A 19,908-nucleotide genomic window follows, 5' to 3' on the forward strand; every position below is an offset into this window, starting at 1 on the left:
GAGAGAGCATAGGCACGGGGTGCTGAGCAACAGTGTGCATGGACTAATTAACTCTAAGTGTTGTACGACATGCTCCCTTCTCACCCGTGTTGTCACTCAGGGTTTGAGTGGCACTAATGAGAGAATTATCTAGCCTCGGACCCTGGTAATGCATTCAAATGAACACCAGCTGACCTGACCTATGAGATGGCTTTTTAATCTCACCACTTAATACCAATCAGACCTGCTTTCTCATGTGCCCACACTGGGAGGGCCCTCTGCTCCAAAACGCTGCCATCCACTTTTTTTTTCTCCCCCCACTGTTGATCTAAGGGAAAGCGTTAATTGTCTTGGATGACTCGAGGGCCTCTGTTGATATTATGCAGAGAACCTCAGGTGTGCAGGATAAAACAGGTGGATAGGGCTTCTAAGTGTTTGTCGGGCATCGGAATGAAAGTGGCGACGTGCACGCATGCAAGTGTGTGCGTGTAAGCCCCTTATCACGAGAACCCAGTTGAGGATTAAGAAGGTTAATAAGGTCATGAGTTTGCAACAGAAGTCTGCGACTTACAATAGAGCCTTGGCATTGTTGGATTACCATAATCATCATCCATTGGTGCCCAAACCTGTGACTCAATTGTTGTGCTCACTGTGTTTCCAGATGCAATACAGATGTTCTGCAGGGGTGTGGGGGGGGTCTGGGGGAATTTAATAATTACCTGCTGGTATTACCAATTTAAGCATTTATACTTGAGCAAATAAGCCTGTGTTTCTAATTGGATCAAAGTATTTTCAGTTTGTTGTCTAGCGAGCTTAACGGCGACGGTGTGTTTCAGCCAGACAGCTCTGAACTTGTGGGCAACATGAGCAATAAGCCCTTTCAAGTGTTTGGGCTGTAGCCGTTTTTGTTTTGCCAAGTGCTCGAGGTAACAAATAGCAGATCAGCCAGAGTTCAAGGCTGCTTGTGAAATGGTTGGTGCGTTTCAATGCCTTTTGGGGAGACTTTTATTGTTATAAATCTTGTGGCGTGCTCGGAACGTGTACGTTTGAGTGAGTCTGCTGGTGTGTGTGTGTGTGTGTGCCGGGGAGTCTTAACTCAAGCATGGGTGAGACGTATATGCTCGCGTAAACCTTGCAAACTTTCAAACAGAAGAGCACGCTATCGGTCCGCACCCGCCCCACCCGCAACCCGCCCCACCCGCAGGAGCAGCAGAAGTGTGTTGAGACAGGAAAGAAAAAAAATATCGATGAGACTTATATACAAAGCTTTTCCACCTCCCTCTTGTCATGAGAATCTATATTTTTTTGTACTGTTCAAAAGCATTCAGGATTTGCCTGAATGAGGGGCAATTAAAAGGGATTTAATAGGATTTTCTTATTGCCGATTCAAGGAGGCGATCTCTTTTATTTTAAGCAACTCGCCTCAGCTATGTTTATTTCTAAGTTGTACTATTAACTGGGGACTAAGCCCTTTGGAGAGTGCTGCTATCTTGAAAGAAGACCACAGTAATGAGTAGATTGGAAGCCTATAATCATTAAACTCATTCATTTTCCTTATTGTTTATGAATATTACATTACCCTGATTTCAGCTAGTTTGAATCAGTTCCCTCTGTGTGTGTGTGTGTGTGTGTGCGTGTGATAGCACTCATTGTCAGAATATTGCGGGTGAAAAACAGTAATTCACGCAGGCCCGCTTATAGTACATGCGGCGTTCAATTACATGTTACCAGGTTGGGAGCATTGTGCGGCATGTCTTTACATCATCAGTTGTCACCTAATTGTACAGCAGAAAATAAAGATCTGCCGGTGTAATGTGTCATGCATGTGTGTGGCAGAGTTCCAGCTTTTTGTCTCTCTATCTCAGCCCACAGGCCCATTGTCATGCAGGCGCCCAGGTAACAGGTCCAGTCGTCACTCATCCGCCTGACGGCCGCCGCTATCTGCCCTGACGCTGACTGATGATGGGAGTGTGGGATGGGAGAGTGTGTATGTGTTACACAGTGTGTTACACCAAAGGGGGTGGCAGGCAGGCAGTGAAGGAGGCGCGCTAGATACCACCCTGGCTGAGGGCGGTGTTCGAAGCAAGCGAGCGCCGCTGCATTCACTGACCTTGCCCATGAGTAATACTGGAGCTAGTGGGCTCGAGGAAAGCGGCGTCGGTGAGATGGATCAGTTGTCACATGGGTAGTGTGACACTGGAAGAAAAAAGTCGCAATTGGGTGGACGGCGCGCTTTAGCTGCGTGTCATGGCGGGCTAATAAAAAAAAGATGCGAGCAGAGAATTGGAAGAATTACTCTCAAACAGAGGTTGTCAAGCTGTGGTGAGGATTTTCACTGGGGGCGAGTTGAGGGATAGCGAGAGGCTGGAAGCTGAATTAATCTGTTTTATCTTGGAAGTATAAAAAAGCAGGAGCGCTTCCACACTAGCGAGGCTGACAAAACCCAAAATCAAATTAAATGTTAAGCAGAATGGACCAATTTTTGTAAAAGTAATACGAGGCAAAACAAGCGATTCAAACTAAGATAATGAAAAAGTCTATTTTTGCTCTGGGATTCACTGTCAGAGTAGGAACACTTCACTCTTGTGTGTCCACCACACCTGAGCTTACATCACTTACACTGTACCGATATTTGTACATGTCGATACCACTGGCATTAAACTTTGGCACACACATTTTTTTTCTGCTTTTAAAGGGCAACATGACAAAAACGTTGGAGACCAGGGCTCTAAAACAAAAGACATTCTTCTTCTAGGTCAATTACGTAGTACTTCAAAAGTACAAAACTAGTTTTGAGTGATGTGACTGTTCTATGGTAACCCAAATGAGCGCTGTTACTTTTTCAAGTCAATGATTAAAGGCTATAGGTCATACACTGTGCATGTATACACACAGAGAACAATCTCACCAGAGTGGAAAAACAGAGTAAAAACAAACCAGCTAAATACAGGAGTAGATTTACGCAGTCTTGAATTCTGAGTGTCATCTCGTGTGTTCCACTTATGAATTTATGCATACTGTACATGCAGATTCATGCGCAAGTGGACTATAAATATGCGCGCGGGTGTGTGTTTTCATGCGTCTGGCGTCCGGGAAGATCAATTTGTCCCCATCGATGTTGTCTTGCCCTCTACACGTGAAGCGAATGGAGGGGAGAGGGGGAGGAAGGGGAGGGTGCGACGAGAGTGGGACGAGTGGCGCGCGCTAAATGGATGCGATGCAAATGGCACCAGAGGACATAGGAATCAATTTACCTTATTGAAACAAATGAGAGCAGCTCAGCCCTTGCCATAGCGTGCCTTCTTTTTTTTTCTTTTTTTTTTTTGGCTGCCCCCATTGTTATTGTAATTAACTCGCCCAACCTAAATCTCAGACCCTCCCTTTCGCAAACATATCCAACCCCCCCCTAAACAACCCTGCTTGGGTTCCCTTTTACCATAATGAAAAAGCCTTTGAGGTGCGCAGGTAAAAATGTAGGCGCTGTAATGGTGATTCATAGCCCCGGGTGACATGCTAAAAGGCATGGGAGATCTGCCGAGGAAAGCATTTAGGAAAAGGGTATTCCACGTACTAGCGCCAACACCCCCACTTCAGCACAACCCTACAATAACTGTAAGTCATTGTAGGTTTATGAACTCCCCTCTCTCTCTACATTCACACAATCCCAATAACCAAAATGGACTTTGTGAACCATTGGAATGACCTTGGAGGTAAGTGGGCCAAAGTGCTGCCTATTTCATAAAGTGAAGTGTGATATCCAGTTGAAAATTTTCCATTCTTTCATTTAACGTTAGGCAACATTGATGACTGAGCTGTAATTCAGCGGTGTGGCATGGGCATTGTGCAGGGGTCTTCGGGGTTGGATCAATAGTTAGAAAGAGCGATGGGGTCATGGTGGAATCAATTCCCCTGGACAAACGACCTCCAGCTGCCACCTGCACCTTCCGAGCCACCTGACACCTGAGGCGATCTTTACTGGAATGTCCTCTGCTGAAATGCCACAGGACCACGGGTTGCTGAGCAGTCACTCATGCAGGGCTCCCAAATCAAGTGGTGTATGCAAACTGGGTCTGCTTGTCATCCGCGGTGAAAGGCCCTGGCTCAGCGTTACTACATAAACAAAACTCATGCACCTGAGAATGTCAATTACCTCCCGCCTGCCCCTCTGGACGGCCCGCGTTTGATGGCCAAATTGGGATTAATTTGGGGAAGATGGGGGCCAGTGTAGAGGTGACACTGTCATTACACTTCAAAAAGGGAGAGAGAAAGGTGCCTGTGGCATGGAGAACAGGAGCAGTGGGCCGGCTTGATTGTTCCCCCATTGCCCCGCACGCCATTTTGCATAAGCTGCAAAAGGCGCTGATGAAAACAAGTGGCGGTTTCAGGTCGGAAGCAGACACCCAGAAAATGAGCTTTTCCCCCCCTTTCTCTCCTTACCCTTCTGCTGGGCCGCATAATTCAGAAGAGCCATCTTGTGGAAATGTCATCGTGTGGTGGCGATGGAGCAAGCAGTGTGACAGGATGCTGTAACGCCTCCTGGGCTGGGGCCCTGGCCACGCTTGCTACGCCCGAGTCGGCCTGACCTTGCAGGTGCTGATATATGCAGCCACGTTGGCGTCAACAAACGGACAATGGGCGCCTTGTCTTTGCGGAAGGTTCTAGCCGTGGCCAGCGCAACTTTTCCTTCTGCTTTGGGTTCATCGTGAGGTGGTGCATATTTCAAAGAGAGGCTGTATATGTTTATTCGCTTGAGGATATAGATTTCTTTCCCTTTTTTCCCTCCTCCTTTTCTTTTTTGAATAGAGGTCAATTCCCCACTGTGCATTCTCTTTTATGCACCCACTCCCTATTCTTCATTCATCTTACCTGCTGACACATCTGACAACACGCTGCTGTATTATCATCTACCAACCCCCAGCTCTATACCCTCCACAACAACGCGGGGCCGCCTCGACTCCTCCACCCCTTCTCTTTCTCCTTTAGAAAACTGATTATAAATGGTCAATTTGAAAATAGACTGGAAAGTCCCCAAGGCTGCTTGCCTTGTCAAATTGAAAAGGGACAAGGACAAGTCAGTCGACTTTCTCACTGTCCGCTGTCCTGATGTTTCCGAGGTGGGTGTACGGGAGGGAACATAACAAATTCCCCCCATGCGGCGAGCAAGGCGATGGCGAAGGATGACGCGAGGGAGGGTGGGGCGGCGGCGAGCTGAGGATCTTTAACATCTAGCCCTCAGCATTTATATCACAAGTCTCCACAAAGACTCTATGGATCACTCCAGTGGGCTGGTGTTGGCAGTATCAGGTAAAGCCATAGGCTGTCAGGGAGTATGCGCTTTTCATATTTCACCGCAGACAGCCTCCCCTTCTCCCGGCCTCACTCACAGCAGCCTTTTGAGGATAATATCTTCAAATCTCTCCTTGCCATGCTGAGAGGCTATTTTTAAATAGATATTTATTTCATTTTCTCAATTTTTCTTCCCTCCCTCCCGTCTGTCCTACAGGTATAGCTTTGCTGCCTTGTGACCAGTAGAGAAATCGACCCAGAACGGAGAAATGCTGGTGGCGTAAAGGTAGTTCTGTCAACACCTATCTACTTTGTCTTTCTCCATTTTCCTCTTCCATATAAACAGAGCTTAAAAAAAGAAGAAGAACAAAGAAATAAGAAAGAAAAAAGAAATAAGGCACCTAACATTAACTTTAAAAAAAAAAATGGCCTTGGTGCATCATCCCACTATGCTGAGGTCTCATCTCATCAACAGACAGAGTGAGTAAATGCTTGATTTTATGAGTCTTTCTGTGATCTGCAGTGACTTTTTATGTTAACAATAAAGTCCCTTTTTGATTAATCACACCGAGATGGAAAGCACCCTTTGATATAGCCGAGATGTCCATTGCAGCACGATTCATCAGAGGAGACCTTGCAATCAGATGGGACGTGTGCCTTTTTTCCCCCACCACGTATCCCCTCTCTCCTCAGAATACATTAGAGGAGTGTGAGCGACGGAATCATCAGATACCAGGAGGTGAATTGAAGTGGTCATGAACCTAGTGTCAAACTCAAATAGCTGAATGGCAATAGATAAAACAAACAAGGAACGTGAACTGCTTGCAGAGGGAGGCGGGGAGCCGTGCGTTGCACTGTTGAGAACTTTTACAGATAAGGCCCGCTAGCCCTGCATCGCAATTGGGCTTTTATCGAGCATGACCCATGCTGAAAATGTAACATATGACCCCAAATTTATGTATTCCATGAACTTTCTCCCCGCGTAGCATGGCAGTTATATTTCATGTTCAGCTGGGAACTGCTCTGCTTTCCCCCAGGGAGCACAGTCCTCTTGATCCGCTGCAGAAAAAAAAGGTAACTGGAAATTTGCGTGCTGTGACTTTCCCTTTCGAATAAATGCTACTATGTGACCACGCTTCGTGTTGAATATTGCTCGGGCAGAATACTCAGTAAAGCATGTCCAGTCAAAAGCATTTTGCTCACTTCCTTTTATATCGTTTAAGATGGGCTTCATAAATTGACAGCCTCTCTGTCAGCAATATTACTTTCATGTTTACCATTCCAGTAAAAGAATGTTAGATAACAAGACACTACGACCCAAAGCTTTAGTATACTCTCTCCTCGGACGTATTCCCCAACGATTGTCTCTTGCGCAGTAAGCACATTTAAAGTTGTTGTCTGTTATTCGTTATCTTATTTCGTCCTTCTAACCGTGGCTAATAGCAGTTTTTCCTATCTTCCTCTATTTCTGTGCTAAGCTGGGTCTTAGAGCTGGCCCTCCATTTTACAGAGAGCCAGAAACTGCTTGGGTAAGCACAGGAAGGATTCCTCGGTTGCTACTTCAGGTAGTCCCCTCCCTCCCTTTAGCTGAGATATCTATCCCAGGCCCTTATTATCACCAAACAAGCACTTTTTGATGATGATAAGTAATAGCCACATCTCTATGTGTAGGACTCACTTCTCAGGGGAGTAAGGAGAGCACGCTGGTCATTTTTCTTGCCTGTTTGGCGTCCAGCAATCCCAGGGAAAATAGAGGCTGCGTAGAGGGGGGTGATTCTGTGTTTGTGCAGCACTATTCACAGCTGAAGGAATAGCAAAATACTGGATGAGAGAAATGCTTTTTACTATTATTTGTGATTTAACAGCTTTGGGGGGAAAGAACAAAACAAAAACAGCCTTATATCATATCTTCCTCCAAAAATCCAAAATGTCAAAAATCCATAAATATAAAGTTAAACATTAATAAGTAGGAAGTGCCCAAAGCTCCACATTAAATAGTTAATGATAGATAACACTACAATTATCATGACAGATCTCCAACAACATTGTTTGTCTGGAGCAAAACTGATAGAAAAGAAACACATCACAAGTGAGGTGACTTGATTTTCACTCCTTCTTGATTTTACTGTATTTTCCATGAGGGCAAGTAAGAAGGCAATCCTTGCCCAATAAAAATCCAAAATAAAGATTAATTAAAACCAGAGTGAAAGTAATTAAGCTTCTTTCAGTTTCAAGAAGTAAAGTTTCTTGCTCATTTGCACCCATCTTTTAAATTACTGCCCTCTTGTGGCCACAGTTGGCGATTGTCTCTGGAAATGAGGTGGGGTTTCTTCTTTACTTGCCTGTTTTTGTAAAAGCCACCATAGGATACAGATGTAGCTGCTAGAAAGTGACTCACTGGTTTGCCTACTAGTATTTTGAAGCCTTGAGTTGTTTTGGCCATTATGGAGGCAGAAGGGACAATACTTGGACAAGAGTGTAGAATGCCAAGTTAAGCTAGCCTGGCTAATTACCGTATGGGAGCATTGTACAGACACAGCTATCTTCTAATTAGTGCTAATAATGTAGCTCAAGAGGTAGAGCAGGTCATCTCCTGTTTAAAAGGTTGGTCGTTCAATCCCTGGCTCCCCCAGAGTGCATGCCAAATATCCTTGGGAAAGATACTAACCCCAAGTTGCTCTCCGATGCGTCCATCGGAGTATAAGTGGGTGAATGTAGAAAGCACTCACAAGCATGTTGTATGAAGTGTTTTGAGTGTTCCAGGAGATTAGAAAAACACTGTATAAGAATGAGTCCGTTCCATTTAATAAATAACACTTAGATTTTGCTCACTGGAAAAAGGGGAGTTAAGACTAGTACACAGGAAATCATATTATTTGTAGGAAAAGTTCAATAAAACACTCTTAAAAGTACTAATCCAACAAACACAGTTGGTCTGGTGTAGTGACTCAGTACAGCTGTTTGTAATCATGTATCATTAAAAATGCCACACCCTTAATCATACATAAATTTAAGCATTAGTACAATTTAAACAGGTGAATTATATAAAAAATCCCATTAATGTAGTTGCCATGAAGTGAGCTATCCGGTCGTTAAGTCTGACGTCACTAGCCGTGTCTGGGCCTAAACTCCGCTGCAGGTCCATATATCAAACGATCACTATGGCATTACTGAGAGTTGAAAAATTGTCTAAAGTCTTTCATCTTTAATAAAATGATCAGCGTTCTTCTCTACCAGGTGTAACAATTGAGTTTAACATCCAGGCATCCATGAAAACGGAATTTATGACATTTAACGGAGTTAGAAGTTAGCAGGAAGTTAGCTCGCTAGCTTCTATCTAAATACAATATAGCATGTCCTGACTGCGGGGTTTTGGAAACAAATTAAAACGTACAGCTCTGTTATCACTTCCAACATAAATGAAGACAGAAAACTAAACAGCCGTGACGTTTGTAGGGTTACTGAAGTTTGGCTAGCTGGTATATAATGATGTGCTACGTGACCGCTAGCGACACAGCTATGTTAGCATAATATAAACAAGCTAACTTTTTTCCCACTCGATAAAAGTTAACGTGAGTGTTCTCGGTGGTCAGGAACAAATGTAATCGCATGGCAGGATGCTGTAAAAGGACCAAACTTCAGCCAGGAGAACAACTGAGATAATCCATCCACAATACGAGGTCATTCATATACTGATGCATGGGCTGGGCTGTAGTTACATCCTAAGGTTTTAAAAACTGAGCTTAAATAAATGATTAGCGGTAATAAAAGCCGAGGGAGGTCAACAGTTATCACTGACTGTTTTAGGAGCTTTTTGAGATTAAATAGAAGAAGATACAGAACATTAAACATGTTAACAACACAAAAGCCATATTAAACGCAGACTACTTTAGGCCCGGAAGTAGGATTCGTCACGTCATCACTTAACGACCAGATTGGGACCAAAGCAATGTTTTGTATCTTTCTGCTGTCATTTTTTGATATTTTAACATGGCTATGGGAACTGACTTGCTTTCAAACTATATTCAAGTGGCAATTTTAAGAACTGCAGTTTTTTGTCCGAAGCTTGCTGCTCGATCCTGATACAAGTCCTGTAGCCAGCAGCGGTATAATTAAGTGACTGCGGTGGTCGAGGGAGAGACTGATCTGCTGTGGATGAAAGTGGAAACAAAGCGGACACAAACATCGTCTTGGGCCTTCTAATCTCACAGATGTGCTCGACAGTTGCCTGTCAAAATGCGTAGACCAATTTGAATGCACAGCAGGGGGACTCCCTTCCTCTCAATTTGGTGTGCATCTTGTTTATTTCATGCTTTAAAGCTGCATCTCATTGCCAACCACACCAACATAATTCAGATGGAAGCGAGAAAGAGAGTCTGATGTTATAGTCTGCTAAAGGAGGAAAGTGGGGAAAAGGGTGACCGTGAGAGGGAGAAAGAAAAGGGGACAATCAAAGTCATACACAGAGGAACTGAAACTTATGAAAAGAAGCTGAATAGGGTTATAGTATTAAGCAATATACAGTACATGAGATAAAAGATTAAGGCTTACCCTGCCAAACAACTGTTCAGAGTTGAAGGGTTAGGTTTTGTGTAAAAGATGCTCCTTTGTCCGTTGTCCCACCATAAGTACTTTGGCTTTGGGAGTGGTCTGCCAAGTATGCCACTCAACAGAAGTGGTTTTCAAAGCAGGTATTCAGACCAGCATATGGACAGCTTTGTCCTCAAGCCAAAAGAACCTTTGGAGGGAGATGAGTATTTCTAAGAAGAAGCTGTTGCTTTTACACATCCCATTTGGAAGCAAGTCAGCAATTTAAAATCACAGGTAGTGAGAAGCCTTTGGCCAGCCGTATACTACAAACCCGATTAATAAAAAAAAAAAAATACATGCACAGTTATGTGATTGCAGTAATGTTTATGCCTGTGCATCCATAGTTTTTAAGGCAGTTTTTTTCACAGTGGTCTGTTAAGAGTGTGGTCACATGAAAGTGGAGACTCTCCCTCATCCTGGTGGCTGTCACACTGAATCCCAGAGCTACAACTGAACAGCGTGACCTTTGGCTCTGCCTTTTAGTGCATTGATCCACCGGACACTTTAGTCCAAGATGGGCTCCTTCGTCTTGCTTGCTCCCACCCTGCTCACCTGAGCACTTGGTGACCACCTGGGCCCTAGCCCTCTGGCAGCTCTGTGCATGGCCTTGTTGAAAATATTGCTTTTAAAAATTGCCTTAAATAATGACAGGGAAAAAAAGGAACGGCGGCTTTTCTTCCAAACCAGATGCACGGGGTTATGCTTTCTAATTTTAGATAGTGTTAATTGCAGCCCTCTCAAGTGTCCTCACTGCCACCTTTGACAAAAGCACCATTCATAGTCAGGGCAGCCAGGCGGACTGGCAGGGTGCCCACTTTGCCAGTTGCTGCTGACATCTCCTTGGCAGCGCCAGGCTGGCACTAGTTGAAGTGTCTGCTGATGCCGCCTTTCCAATAAGAATACATTTACTTCCTATTCTATATGTACTAGTTGATAGTATTTGAAATATACTGTCAACTGGATATGTAAATAATGCCATTTTAGCCTATGGAGGATTGCAGAAACAAGCTGCATTTATGATTTAAGATACATGCTGTAATTTCTAGATAAGGTTGGTCAAGTCACAGCTGGTAGAAGACAAAAATGGAACAGATCCCATGTAGTACATAAACCTCTTTGGCTGTCTTGATCTAAGTGAGGGCATTTTGTCACTTTAAGGCCTGGGAGTTCACCTCTGAGCCGGGCCTCGTAAACATGCTCCCTGCTAAAGCAATAGAGGCGCGGCACGTGCAGCGCAAAGCAATTCAGCATTCTAACGCCCTGTCACTGGGCTCACATTTCAACCATTCTTTATTCTCCGCCACAGTTCCAGCAGGGTGTAAATTGCACAGGGCTGTAATTAATCCATGTCAGGTCAGAGACGAAGAAGAAGGAAAAACGAAGGGAAACGAGCTGAAGTATGAGGTGCCTTTGATGATAGCACCCCTCATCCCATCCCGCTCCACTTCATGCTACACACACGGCTGTGGTACATTGTTTTGCATTCATGAAGGAAATCTGGAACCCCCAAGGAGCTGAGGTCCTCCTACAGTACTTTCATGTTTCTAAAGCCTGCTAAAGCTCCATTTGTCCCATTGTGCTCTTTCTCCAGTATAGAACAGAAGCGGCCCTCTAGTGTGGGTGGAACAAAATATTTATATATCTGTATTCACTCTATAGCTTCAAAAGACAATTCACGCTGGGCTCATATAGTATATGGCCACAGTATAACCTTAATTTCAACTGGGGTAATCAAATCATGAGTGTAGAAATAACTGAAATTAAAATGTGTGATCCAAATACATTTTTTTAAAGCTGTTCAGAATCTGCTGCCCTGCTACAAAAAGTTACGTTTGGACCATGGTTTGGACAATAAAAGTGTCTACAACCAATTTTCAGGTGTAATGGAGGTGAAACGTTCATTACCTTCCTATCTTTGGTTGATATAATGGCTGCCACTGTTCCTGAGCAGTTGCTGGTAGACTTTTCTCAGCTTCAAACCAGGAATTTTTAGGCACAAATAACTGTTGTCGTGTTAATTTTGTATTGTCTGTCTCCCACGTTAAATTTGTTGTTTCATTATTATTAGCCAGTCTGCAGGCTGCTACCTTAATGATAGTGGCTAATGCTGGTAAACGCTAATAGCTAGCATGAACGTGTGCAACGGCTAGTGTAACAACCCTTATTGGGTTATAGCACTATGGGGGGGTTGCCCTACTACTGTAATAGTTGTGGGAGTCTCCTAGTGGGTGTGTATTTTTAGCGGCAGCCATTCCATGCTGCTCGTGTTACATTCTCAGGAAAAACCGTACTGTTCTAATGGGCTGGCGCTGGCAATACCGATCTCTGTGCATGTATGCATGCACGAGTACAGCCGTGGAGACCTGGCTCATAAGGTGTAATGTTGCTGACAGCGAATAAAGGTCTGTTGTTTGATTTAACCGACTGGTTTCGAGTTATCCAGCTAACCTCCACACCACATGCTCGCTGAACCTGCTAGCCGCTCCTTCCTCTCCAGACTGCTGTTACAAAGATGCTAATAGCTAGCGTGAACATGTGCAACAGCTAGGTTAAGATTTATGATTATAAATCTGTTTACTACTTCAGCCTAACAAAATTCTTTATAAAGACTGGGGTGTCAGTTTTTAAGGTGCATCGCCAAGGTTGCTGTGTTACTGTTCATGTGTTCATCTGCTAATGACTCCCTGTCTGCTGCGGTCCTGCATTAAGTTGTGCGAAAGCGCCTTTTTGGTGTCCATACAGTAATAAATGAGTCAGATCATTTTTTCCATCATTTTTCCTATTGATTGGTTTCTGAGTATCTATTTTTTCCCGACAACCCCACTAGGTATACCTGTATTACTTTTAGAATTTTGGTATTGAAAGATACTCCAAGTACCAGTTCTGGTGATGCCCGAAGCATTTACTAATGTGATAGGCACATATAAGTTAAATATCTTTGTCTTTTTCAGCCCTATTTGTGGCTCTTGGGAGTTATTGGTTTAATCAGGCAGAAAGTTTTATGCAGCTGTTTGTTTCATAACTACATTCCCCTAAAGCATCCTAATAATTGTGATGATACCTTCTATGACATTAGCAGATGGACATTTTTAGCTTCATGAATACCGATATGCTCTATGGACTATTTGTTGGTTTGGTATTAAATTTGGCAAATATATTCACATTGCCCCAAAGGGTGAATCTATAATCACTTTAGTGATCCTCTGATTTGTCCTGTAGTGCCACCAGCAGCTCATTTGAAATTTGTCATTGTGTGCCAATGAACAGCAGCATTTTTGGACTTATTTGCTACTATGCAGCTTTGGCCTCACCTGCGTGATAGTGTGTGTGTGTCTCGTAATCTTTTCATAAACTCTGTATAATTATATAAAGAGTTTATATTATAATATTGCTCATAGAAGAAAATTCTGAAGCCTCTATGGGGTTTCCTAGGCCATTCACTGCTGATTGAGATTGTGCATTCAGCATGGCTGGCCCATACATTTTAATCAATAAAACCTTCAGGTATGAAAAGAATCTATATGATGCTGTAACTACCTGAATCAGAGATCTGACACGAGACTTATGCAGCCTGCGAATGAATAGAGTTAAGTAACCCTAAAGTGCCTCGTCTTCTCTCACACTTCTTCCTCCCCTCAGAGCTTCACAAGTTTTGCTTCATTATTACTTCTGCTGAACATCTCTTTCGTGAACAGAGAGATGAACAGGGGGAGGAATTAAAGTCGGTCCAGGGGAGAAAATGAGCGAAGCAACCACAGCGTGGAAACTTTTTTCAGGCTTCATTTAAACTTAGAGCAGAATGTGTTTCACCCCAGACTCTCAAAGGATGAGGGATTTTGGGTTTCACTTTCTGGCCTGCTGCTCATTTAGGCCTTATTAATCTAATTACTTGCCCAATTGTACATATTTAACGTCGCCCCGGTCCTTTCCCAACTCTCCTATAAGAAAATGCCCCATGAACTCAGTTGGTTATACCTTTATAAGAAAAATTGCTGAAGCTTGCAGATAGTAAAAGGGAAGCTAAATGGCTGCAATTCATCACACGATTACACCAATTATATTGCAGGAATTTGGACGGGCTCAGATCACAGACCTCTCCGTCTGGGATTCCTGGCAGCCAATCCCATGTGCACACGAGTCTGAGTTACTAAGGCCCATTTATCTACCTTTGGGAAAGTCTGAGCCAATATCAATTCCCTGACTATGATTCCCCATCATCTGCTTCAGCCGGTTGGTGACACTAGCCGTTTACACATAGGTTATTAATAGTCTATAAATATTCACTCGATGTTTAGTGGGACTTTGTGGCAGCCATTAGGAAAAGACGTTTGTGTCGGGCAGGGAGCCAGACGGGAGTTTTTTATTTCTTGACGTGACAGCGCAATGGTGTGGCTAACCTTGGGGATGTAGCCTGATGGGGAATTGGACCTTGGTTTGAGGCACTTCTTTTATTCTCTGGCTTTTCATGACCAGTGAGGCAATGAATGATGAGCTGCATGCTTCAGACCTCTTATTCTTATTATCCCAAAACACAAGGTTAGCGAGGGAAGTGCCCCACCCCACTCTCCCTGTGCACAAAAGTCCATCCATTCTTTTGGAAAAACAAATCTATCAAAAACGTAAACAAATATCCCTCTCAAAAATACACAGAGAACTAAATTAAAGTACATTGTGAAAAATGAGTCAGGTGTCTCTTTCTGTATAATTTTCCTCTCTCAATAAGCGAGCAGCAGACAGATCTGCACAAATCCAAATGCAATCAGACAGCTTCCTGGAACATGCACAGCATTGCATACACCTTGCTCACCATGGATTAAATTGCCATTGACAAAGTCTTGTTGCTCGCTCTTTTCTGGATATGATTTGAATTGAATTTGTGCAGGCATTTCTGACACCAAGAGAGGAGGGGAGAGAGGAAGAACAGGTGCTGGGTAGGGAAGGGAAGGGAAAGGTGAGAACCAGAAGACACTGGCGCAATCACAGACTGTGGGAATGAGTAAGAGGAGAGATAAAAGGAAACAAATCAGGAAAGGAGGTTGAGCCGACGAGAGACAGCGACAGAAGAAGAGAAAGGGGTAAAAGAGAAAGAGAGCATGTCTGACTGTTTCACAGGTTAATTCTGATGCATGGAGACAGACAGGAGAATAGATTGGTAGCCTTGGGTGGATAAGGACAGAACCATTCCCCAGAGAGATGGATTAGACAAAGGAGTGGAAATAAATGATCGCAGATTTTAATGGCCTTTTGGCTTGCTGTGCTGTGCCCCACCCCGCATTATCCCCCCCTCCCTCCCCTTCCCATTTTCACGTGCGGGGAGTTTTACAGTGATGACATTTTTACTTGCCACCTGTCTAGCTTTTGAAGTTTAACTCTCTAAAACAATCATCACCCTCTTCCAGTTACAGATGCGGGGCTCGATGAAATTTGCATCCAAGCATGTAGTACACAAACGTAAACTATACAAATGAGGGTGCTTGTGCAATGGCAACCATTCCGGAGGTGATTATACAGAGTGAGAAGAGTCTAAAATTTACTTCATTATGCTCTGCTAGAATTTGCACAAAGGAACAAACAGGCAATTGCTACTACAGTCAGGCGTTTCTATGATTTACAACACCGGGTCCTATCGGCTACAATTAGGGCTGCATCAAGAGATGTAACAGAGAAACGTGGCAGTGAATAGAAATAGAAAAGGAAAGGTGATTGTTATCCTTCCTTGTTCCCAAAGAGCCTATCAACAGCTGAACCCGGAAACCTATGAGCCAATCGTGTTATTGCACTGACACATGTGGACAGTAGAAGTTCACAGTAGTTTTGGCTATAGTAAAAAAAAAGAAAGAAGATAAGTAGTCCACAGGCATTTTTACCAGATCCAACTAGTGCTCTTCTACTTTATTTAGAAGACCTTCAAAATAACTGCCCAAATAACCACCTCAAAACCTCTGGCGTAGCAAGACTTGCTGATAATTTATCAAAAGGATAGTAAAGAGTTAAATATAGTAAAGTCTTTAGAAACTTTGCTAAATGCGTGTATGCAATGCTTGATTTTCACAGACAAATGATCGCTAACAAGAAAGAATTGTGCTAATTTGTCTTGCCCATGGCTCTAAAACTGTAGTTCACTTTTCAAGGTTGGCTGTTTCAAAGATATAGCCTTGAACAGAATCTTGACAGGGTTTGTAAAAGTTGTAATAAGACTCACGATGTGACAACTTCCACCTCATCAACTAATAGGTATCCACAAAGCAAAACGACTGGGATTCCAACAACGAAGAAAGTCGTGTCATACGAGATTGCTAAAATCTCATGTGGTCTCTAGGCACCTTAAGAGAATGTGGTCTCCTGCATGTCCAACATCTCCATTTCTTTGTCATCTTAGCAAAGATACAATAATCAATATTTCACATACTTGCAATGAGTGAAATATTACAGACTGTATGATATAGTTGGTTAATAGTTCCTTTGAGCCTGATTCTGTAGTTCAGTTTAAAGCAACAACTTTTTTAGCCTTTTTCTCTTACAGCCAACTATTCCCGACTATTCCCTACTTTCATTGGTCGGTCTGTTGTTCAAATTCAATTCAGTTTTATTTATATAGCACCAAATCACGACAAAATTTGCCATAGGGTGAGCTAAAGACCCGACAATTATACAGAGAAAACCCCATCAATCAGACATGACCCTGTGAGAAAGCACCTGGTGACAGTGGGAAGGAAAAACTCCCTTTTAACAGGAAGAAACCTCCTGCAGAACGAGGCTCAGGGAAGGGCGGCCATCTGCTGAAACCGGTTGAGGTTTAAGGGAGGAAGACAGGACAAAAGACACACTGTGGAAGAGAGCCTGAGATTAATAATAACTAATGATTAATTAGTTACTTCATTGCCTTTCACAAACCAGGTAGCACTACCAAGATAGCTGATGCAGACAAAGTAGAGGAGCATTTTGCACCGTAGCCTTTGAGCCACATATTTCCTCCAGGAAAACACAAGAAGAATAAAAATAGTGAATTCTGCCCTTTGCCAGGATTCACAACCCAGGATTCACGATGCTGTGCTGTGTCTGCCGGCTCACTAAGCCTCCTATTCCGCTAACAAGAAAATCATAATAGCTTCTTCTTCTTTTTTTAAACAGGAAACTACAGTGTGTCCGTGTTTAAAGTGAGTTTTGTGTCCCCAGAAGTGAACTGCACATCTGTTTTTACTGTAACGCGGCCCTTCTTCAGAGGGCACAAACACGGACTGCCGCTTCCGCTGCTTTTCCCATGCCAAGCCGCAACGGCACACATTAATAGCACGCCTATCGTATTACCCGGCTCCACCTTATCTCCGAATGCAGCACCACATTAATCTTCACAATTTTAAAATTATATACACATATATGTATGTTTAAAGTACAGGGGAGCCAGCACATAAGTCAGCATAGTTGAGTAATATACTTGGCCATTAGTTTTTATGGAAATATAGCCTTGGGGTTGTGGAATAAAAAATTGGTCTCACTCCTAATTTCTGTTATGATAAGTTCCATACCTGATTGCCTCCATAAGAGGCAGATCTGTCTTCATAAGGCCTTGTGAGGCTCCTGACAACTATTTAGCTCTGCTAATCCATTTGTTTGATTTATTTCTTACAGTATGTGGCTAATGTCTTTTAAAGATCTAGCGGCTACAGGGAGATGAAGAAAAACCAACTGCTGACAGATAGCATCAAATTTTTGAGCGTCTAATCATTCTTGCATATCTTCCTCTGCTCAGAATTCCTTTTGGTTAATAAATGAGACGCCTTGATGAGCACAAGAGATACGGATGCTATTCTGTGCCAGTCGAGACAAGATAGTAATTCTGAGGGTGAGATAAGCATCATCTAAATAATGCAATGCTCTACTCAAAATAAATTGATGACATGAAACAAATCACACCACTCCCGCAGCTTAAATTCTCCCAGAGAAGAACACGGAGGAGACAAAACCTTTAAAGAGGAGGATTTAGTAAACTTTCTTTTTCCCATTCCAGCGCTTTTCTCTCTCTCTCTGTTATACCTTTTCCATCACTCTCTGACCTCTAACCTACAGAGTCATTGCTGGGGGACCAGCAGGCCAGAAAGCTGAGGTGAGGGCTGAGATGACCTTAGGGGGGCTCTCCAGCCCCGTCCGACCAGGAACATCCGTCACCATCAGACTGACCACAACCAGAACTCGGTCTAGCATACGAGAGGTGGCGGTGGCGGCGGCCGTGGAAGTGGGGGAGGGCAAAGAGGGAGAGATAAAGACTGATGGGTAAAGAGCTCCTGCTCCTCTATCATCATTTCACAGGTCTGGGACTGTGAGACAGCAGTCTCTCGCAGTGGGAATCACTGCTAGTTTGGGAATGGATGGGAGATGATAAAAGAAGAAAGGTAGGATGCTACAGGAAAGTGGAATGTAATCAGTTTTGTGGACTGGACTCTGCCACTTAAAGAACTACCGGCCAAAGCCAGCGGGTGAGTTGACAGACTGATTGAAATAGTACACAACAGCATTTGGAAGCACTTGAATTGAAATGTATTTGGAATGCTAAGTTGCAGAGTGAGGCACTGGGCGGCTTCATTCAATTTTTGTGCAAATACATGCAAATATACCCTCGTGAGGGCATACATATACATTGTACACGACGTGAAGACTTGTCTACGAAACATAATGTAGGGTAGAATATCAACGTAAGTGAGCGTTCACTTAAATACGCTTCTACATATTAAGAGCACACACAGAAAGGTCCATAAACTCACTGATGCCCACAGTCCCGGGCACGCGCGCTCGCACACCTACACACAGATTAGGCTACTGCTGGGACTGAGGAAAATGGCTTTAGGGGACCCATGGCAGCGGCAGTGGTTCCCTGTCTCTGGCTTAGACAGAGCCACGTCGATAACTAATCCTGACCTTTCCCCAGACACCAAATTGAAAAATAAGAATAAGAAAAAATAAAATAGATGGCGGATGCTATCGAGACGGCCTCTGCTGCTTCCTGCGGGCGTAAGAAGCGTTCCATCTATTGGATCGTGAGGAGGGGGGGAAGGAAAGGGTGAAGGGATGGGTGTTGGGTTGGCGGTATCAAGTTTTCACAGGGTTCCTTCAAGATGGTGAGACAAATTCTAGCCTTGGTTTTCCTCACTGGCTCTGTCTGACCATGAGGAATCAGTCATAAGGTTGATTTTGTCTGTCATGCAATGCAACTGTGTTCTAATTAAAGATACCAATCCAAATCGAAGAGGCCGATATGATATGTACATATCTAGACGTCGGCCCGTGATCCCCTTATGAGAGGAGTTGTTCCTGGGTTCCACACACATATACGCACACCCTCCCTTGCTCTGTCATACCTGTTAGAGCTCTAAATTAACTTTGCCACAAGCATGGCGAGTGTTGCCACGCATCTTGCAATATAGTGAATATATTTGGTTACATTACCCTACCACCTGTGGTGTGACGCTAAGGTGGCAAAGTGCTTTTACTGGACACCCCACTACCACCAGGATGGATCTAGCCATGTGTGTCCACCATCAGAATAATTGAAACATACATCCCATTACGAATAAAGTCCATCACTATCTGGTGAATAGTGCTCATTGGAAGTAAAAAATATCAGCGCTTCCGCAACATACAGATGAAATTCTTGTTGTTCCTCGATAATCAGTGATTGTGCAAAAAGGGAAATTGGGGGAGCTGAACGTTACGTGTTGCACGTGGAAATGTCTATTTCATTTTATTGAACAAGATGAATAAAATGAAATAGTGCAAAATGAAACAAGAGAAAACTCATTTGAAAACAGACATCAAATTACTGCAGTCTTGCCCAATGAGATCATTTTCTCACCCTGCCCAAGCAAAGAGCGGAAGTATCATTTGTGAGGAATCTGTGTGCAGGAATTGCAGCGGACACGCACACACACAGAACCATGGAGAAAGTAAAGTCTTTAATGTGGATGACTAAAGAGCTCTCCATTATTATTCAATAAGTATAGGCAAATAGGAACAAACATAATGTACAATCCATGTGGGTAAAACAGAGTGATATTCCTA

This window comes from Neolamprologus brichardi, chromosome 3 (assembly GCF_056152115.1).
Source record: "Neolamprologus brichardi isolate AB-2024 chromosome 3, ASM5615211v1, whole genome shotgun sequence".
Lineage (NCBI taxonomy): Eukaryota > Metazoa > Chordata > Actinopteri > Cichliformes > Cichlidae > Neolamprologus > Neolamprologus brichardi.